We start from the raw sequence: 7339 nt of genomic DNA on the forward strand, positions 1-7339 counted from the left end.
CTGCAACTGAGATTCTCTCTTCTATCTCTTGTATTCTGTTGGTGATACACATACACATGTGTCTATGTGGAGGTAAAACAACATCAGAGGTATTCCTCAATTACACCCACCTTACTTTTTGAGACAAGGTCTCTTACTGAATCTGACTTGTCAACAAGCTCCCGGGATCTTTCCATTTCTATCTCCTTTCCACTGGGGTTACATGTGTGGCTTTCTGACTTGCATTTCAGGAATTCCAACTAAGTTCCTCATAGTTATGTGTACATTACTTCTTCCTTTTTCTGGTTTCATATTGTAAAAGTACATTCATAGCCTTTGGTTTGGGTAGGCTCATTAAGTCATTAATAGTTAGAGCACACCTTGTTTTCATGTACTCTGTTTGCATTGGATTTCCACAACACCCTTACATTGGCATGAATTGGTTCCTGATTTGTCCCTGCTGAGATTAGAGCAAGTAGTAGTTCTAGAAGACATACATGGGATCTGCCAGGAGGAATCACAGAAAATTTGCGGTTGGTATCTGTTTGCTACAGTGACTCTAGTGAGCGAATGTGATATTCTTTTAGTCTACCACAATAATTCTAAGTTTTAGAATATATATTTTATTTATACTTCGAGAATTCCATATATATATATATATATATATATATATATATATATATATATATGGATAATGAAAGGTGGTACATATACACAGTGGAATACTGTTGAGGTGCAAATTTTTTCAGGTATTTAAGTAGAACTAGAAAATATTAAGTTGAATGAGGTAACCCAGCCCAAGAAAAACAAACATAACGTGTTCTTATTCACATGTAATTCATAGAAACATACACATGCAGGCTACTTTGAAGGGATTCAGTGGTTGTAATTATATGTCGATTCATTTATATTTATATGTAACAACAATGATTAAAGAAGAGGAGTGTCAAATTTGGTAGGAAGGCTGTCTTATTAGGGTTTTAGTGCTATGAATAAAAACCAAGACCAAGACAACTCTTAAAAGGATGACATTTAATTGGAACTGGCTTACAAGTTCAGAGATTCAGTCCATTATCATAGGATAATGATAATATCACAGGAGCATAGCAGGGTTCAGGAAGATATGGGGCTGGAGGAGTTGAGAGTTCCACCTCTTGTTCTGAAGGCAGCTAACAAAGGCTGGTTTCCAGGCATCAAGGACAAGGGTATTAAAGCCCATGCCCACAGTGACAAGACCTATTCCAATAAGGCTACATTTCGTAATAGTGCCACTTCCTGGGACAAACACATACAAACCATCACAGACTGGAAGAAGGGAAACAATTCAATCATATTTTAGTCAATTTATATGTATGTATGTATGTATGTATGTATGTATGTATATCTCTATCTATCTATCTATCTATCTATCTATCTATCTATCTATCTATCTATCTATCCATCCATCTATCTTTGTGTATAGATAGAGAGCCTGTAAGACGATAAACTTAATGACAAACCTACCTTAGTTAAAAATTCATCCGAAAGAGTCCTTCCTCACAAATCTCATTAAATAGAACTGCTTTATCCCCTGGACAAAATTCAATATGTCTGGTGCCAAATTCTATTTTTCTTTCTATCTTGAAATAACATTGTTGGCTTTCATGATAAGACCATAAGCTTGGATATTATTTACAGTTATATTACAGTTTCCCAGTAGAGTACTTTGAAAGAGTTAGGGTGTAAAACTTTGGTTGAAGTTGTTCATATGCTTGTCTTTTTCCTGTGAAACTTTGGTGACCACTTCATGGGTTATTAATACAAGGAGAATGTTTAACTAGACTTCAATTACCTTCTAGACACATTTAAGCTGATCTGTATGGATCTGGTGATTACACCAACCAATATCCATTTTGTTCCTTTCCATGCTCCTATAAGAGAGTCTCAGAGAAGACAAAGTTAGCCAGATTATCTTTTAGTTGAAAAAGTGTGTGTGTGTGTGTGTGTGTGTGTGTGTGTATTCACAAGCATGTGTGAATATATATGTTGGGGCCAGAGACAGATTTCCAAGTGTCTCCTTTAGTTAGTTTCTAACTTATGTATTAAGGCAGAATCTCTCATTTGTACCCAGAACTTACCAACTCTGACATTTAGCCAGTTTGCTCTGGGATTCCTGCCCCCATCTCCCACACACTGAGATTTCAAGCAGACTGCAGTATCTGCCTGATATGTGAGCAGCAGATTTGAATGGCAGCCCTTGTACTTGCTCTGTAAATACTTTATCCACTAAGCCATTGCCCCAGTTCCCAAATTAAGCAAACAATTATCTAAAGAACACCCTTGTCTCTGAAAAGACTTCAATGTCCTGTGATCTTCCTAGCCATGAGCAGGCCAAATAGACCCTTTTCACTACAATGGACATTAACAATCCAGGCAGAGTCATCCACCCTGGCTGTACATACAACTTCCTACAGAAACTTAGAAGAATAGAATCCCCACTGAGCTTTCTTTGTGACATACTCCAGCTGAAACAAAGGATGGGTTTAGTGGGCTTCTATATAAACACAGTGCTGAATATTAAGCTTTGATCCTTGATCAGAAACTTGTATTGGCTCCATGCTTCCCTCACTCCTCCCCCTCTCCCCTTTACATTTCTAGCCCCCATTTCAGGTAAACCCAGTTCATCCATGGTTGCTGGATGGCTACAGGTGGCAATCAAACAAGGGGCCTGAAAATGGGGTGTGGGCACTGAGAAACGCTGTCTTGGGTGGAGCTCAACAGTAAATGGAAGAAGCAAGAGTATCCTGCATGGTAAGCAACAAACACCATTGATGATAGTGCTAGTTATAAAGTTTATTTTTTGGAGGCTGTTGTTTCAGAAGGTGCATTAAAAAGGAATATGGCTAAGCTGAAGAGGTGTTGACCCAACACTGACTTCACCTAGGGGAGACAGTGCAATTTGTTGCAGAAAAATTATAAATAGGCCTTCATCTGCTGCCTAAGAGCTGCTTCAGGTGAAAGGAGCAGGGTTTAAAAAACAGATGTTAGAAAAATTTTTGCTCAAGTAAATTCATGCTGTACTTGAGAAAGAGAGAGAAAGAGAGAAAGAGAGAGAAAGAGAGAAGGAGAGAGAGAGAGAGAGAAAGGGTTTCAGGAAAACAGTGGTCCCCTGTCCAGGACACTTTAGCAAAAGAGAAGGAAAATGAATATAAGCTATTTCATAGCTCTTCTAGGAACAGGAGGACATTGGGAGATACCCTGCTTCCTCTCTGGCTCATCCTAGAGAAAGTCTTAGCTCTATTTTTCCTCTCTGTCTATTTTCTTTTTTTTTTAACACATTTTTATTTATTTTTATTTTCATTGAATATTATATTTACATTTCAGATTTTATCCCCTTATTCCATTTCCTCCACCACCCGGAACCCCCATCACACCCCCCTCCTCCTGCTTCTATGAGGATGTGTACCCACCTACCACCCATTTCCACCTTCCCACCCTTGAATTCCCCCCTCCCCTCGGTGTTCAGCCTTAATGGGACCAAGGATCTCCTCTCCCACCTATGCCTGAAAAGGCCATCTTCCCCTAGATATACAGATGGAGTCATGGGTCCCTCCCTATGTGCTCCCAGGATGGTGGTTTAGACCCTGGGGAGCTCTGGTTGGTTGGTATTGTCACTCTCCTCATGGGGCCATAAACCCTTTCAGCTCCTTCAGTCTTCTCCCTAACTTCCCCATTGGGAACCCCTTGATCAGGTCAATGGTTAGCTGTGAGCATTTGCATCTGAATATGTCAGAATCTGGTAGATCTCTAAGAAGACAGCTATGTCATGCTCTTTCTTTTATCAGCATGCTCTTTCTGACATTCACATCAGTGTCTACATTTGGTGACTGCACATGAGATGGATACCCAGGTGGAATGGTCTCCAGATGGCTTCTCCTTCAGTTTCTGTCCCACACTTTATCTCCATATTTGCCCCCTTGAGTATTTTGTTACTCCTTCTAAGTAGGACTGAGGCATCCACACTAGGTCTTCCATCTTCATGAGCTTCATGTGGTCTGGGAGTTGAATCTTGGCTATTCCAAGCATTTGGGCTAACATCGGCTTATCAGTGAGTAAATACCCTGTGTGTTCTTTTCTGATTGGGTTACCTCACTCAGGATGATATTTTCTAGTTCCATCCATTTACCTAAGAATTTCTTGATTCATTGTTTTTAATAGCTGAGTAATACTCCATTGTGTAAATGTACCACATGTTTTTTGTATCCATTCCTCTGTTGAAGGATATCTGGGGTCTTTCCAGCTTCTGGCTATTATAAATAAGGCTGCTATGAACACAATGGAGCATGTGTCCTTGTTATATGTTGGAGCATCTTCTGGGTATATGCCCAGGAGTGGTATAGCTGGGTCCTCAGGTAATGGTATGTTCAATTTTCTGAGAAACCTCCAGACTGATTTCCAGAGCTTGCAATCCACCAAAAATGGAGCAGTGTTCCTCTTTCTACACATCCTCACCAGCATCTACTATCACCTGAGTTTTTGATCTTAGCCATTCTGATTGGTGTGAAGTGGTATTTCAGGGTTGCTTTGATTTGCATTTCCCTGATGACTAAGGATGTTGAGCATTTCTTAAGGTGCTTCTTGGCCACTCAAGTTTCCTCAGTTGAGAATTCTTTGTTTAGCTCTGTACCCCATTTTAAAATAGGGTTATTTGTTTGTCTGGAGTCTAACTTTTTGAGTTCTTTTTATATATTTGATATTAGCCCTCTATCGGATCTAGGATTGGCAATGATCTTTTCCCAATCTGTTGGTTGCCATTTTGTCCTATTGACAATGTCCTTTGCCTTACAGAAGCTTTGCAATTTTATGAGGTCCCATTTGCCAATTTTTAATCTTAGAGCATAAGCCATTGGTATTTTGTTCAGGAACTTTTCCCCTGTGCCTAGGTATTCGAGGTTCTTCCCCACCTTCTCTTCAATTAGTTTCAGTGTATCTGGTTTTATGTAAAGGTCCTTTATCCACTTGGAGTTGAGCTTTGTACAAGGGGATAAGAATAGATTGATTTGCATTCTTCTACATTCTGACCTCCAGTTGAACCAGCACCATTTGTTGAAAATGCTGTCCTTTTTCCACTGGATGGTTTTAGCTCCTTTGTCAAAGATCAAGTGACCATAGGTGTGTGGGTTCATTTCTAGATCTTCAATTTTATTCTATTGATCTTCCTGCCTGTCCCTGTACCAATACCATGCTTTTTTTTTTTTTTTTATCACTACTGCTCTGTAGTATAGTTTGAGGTCAGTGACTGTGATTCCCCCAGAAGTTCTTTTATTGTTGAGAGTAGTTTTAGCTATTCTGGTTTTTTTTTTTTTTTTTTGTTATTCCAAATGAATTTGCAAATTGCTCTTCCTATCTCTATGAAGAATTGACTTGGAATTTTGATGAGGATTGCATTGAATCTGTAGATTGTTTTTGGCAAGATGGCCATGTTTACTAAATTAATCCTGCCAATTTATGAGCATGGGAGATCTTTCCATCTTCTGAGATCTTCTTCGATTTCTTTTTTCAGAGACTTGAAGTTCTTGTCATACAGATCTTTTACTTGCTTGGTTAGATTCACTCCAAGATATTTTATATTATTTGTGACTATTGTGAAGGGTGTCATTTCCCTAATTTCTTTTTCAGCCTGTTTATCTTTTGAGTAGAGGAAGGCTACTGATTTGTTTGAGTTGATTTTCTATCCAACCACTTTGCTGAAGTTGTTTATCAGGTTTAGGAGTTCTCTGGTGGAAGTTTTAGGGTCACTTAAGTATACTATCATATCATCTGCAAATAGTAAAATTTAATCCAAATTTTCAGATACCAAGACCGTCCACTTCCACTGATGCCTGGCAAGACTACCCTCAACTACCTATACAGGTGGAGCCATGAGTTTAAAAAAACAGATGTTAGAAAAATTCTTAGCTCAAGTAGATTATGCTGTACTTGAGAAAGAGATAGAAAGAGAGAGAGAAAGGGTTTTAGAAAAAGAGTTGTCCCCTGTCCAGGACACTTTAGCAAAAGAGAAGGAAAATGGATATATGTTCTTTCAGAGCTCTCCTAGGAACAGGAGGAAATTGGGACACATCCTGTTTCCTCTCTGGCTCCTACTAGAGAATTTCTGAGTTTTATTTTTCTTCTCTGTCTATTTTTGTGTCTTTTGTGCACCAATCTGTCCATGTTCTTAATTTATGTCTCTTCTTGTTTCTTTCTTTGAATGACTGTTGTTCTGTGTTTCATGTTCAAAAGAAAAAAATGATTAAAAATGTATCTGCTGGCTATCCAACACTTGACTTAGTTTAACTTGTTTAAAAGGTAGTCTCAAGTTATGTTATCACTTGTTGTGCTTATACCAAAGAAGGATTCTGTTCCTTACTGATATTACATTACCTGCAACTATATATACACAGAACAAAATTATATAGACCACAAATGTCTCATTGCATAAAATATGAAATAAAGGTGATTTTTCTCTCCACTAAGAAAAAAGGTAGTCTCAATTTGCACAGCAGAAACTGATAAGTTACCCTGCACCTGTCGCTAGGAGTCAAGCTCAGCTGGAGAAGCCTTGCTGGGAGCTGATTGTCTGCATAAGCTGCTTTTAAAGGGTCCAGCAGCTTTTTGACTTCTATGGTAAGGGAGCTGATTGCCATTTTTTCCTAGAAAAATCTCTCTGACTATGTTTATTGGGTTCAGCAAGTGACAAGGTGCTTTTCTCTTGAAATTACAGCTAGAAAAAGTAAGAAAAATTTTCTGGTCTAAATATGTAGGATGTGTATCTACTTTTTGTTTCTGACTGGTTTTAAAAGTATAGATATGTTCCACATGTCTTGGCTATAGAGTATTGTATTATAAGTTATTGGGTATGATTAAAAAATTTCTAACTTTGGTAACAAAAAGTTTGTTTAAAACTGGTAACTCAGAGTTGGAGTATTTCAGAAACTAGACTTATAAAGAATAGGCTTTAAAACAATGTCTCTTTAATGAGGTATTAATAGCTGCACTGTCATGCATTCATAGATACAAACTGACAGCCAAACTTTGTAACATGAAAGTAATGCTCTTGGTATTGATTTGAAAGGGAATGTATTGTTTAAAACTGGATTTTGTCTTCCTAGGTTGTGAGTATTCTCTAGTGTTAACATAGAGGTATAGTTGGGTTGCCAATGTTCCATTGACTGCAGTTTGCAGTTCAATCGTGGGCTCAGGATTTTTGACTCACCCATGTTTGTAGTTGAGGAGAGGATTGAGCATGTGGAAATAAACAAAAGAGTTAAAACCAGCTGTAGCATAGGACTACTGGCATGCTGCCCCCTTTAAACAAGCTTTATTTCATATAGTGGTAGAA

The sequence above is a fragment of the Arvicanthis niloticus genome, chromosome 24 (genome assembly GCF_011762505.2).
Source record: "Arvicanthis niloticus isolate mArvNil1 chromosome 24, mArvNil1.pat.X, whole genome shotgun sequence".
In the NCBI taxonomy this organism is placed as follows: Eukaryota; Metazoa; Chordata; class Mammalia; order Rodentia; family Muridae; genus Arvicanthis; species Arvicanthis niloticus.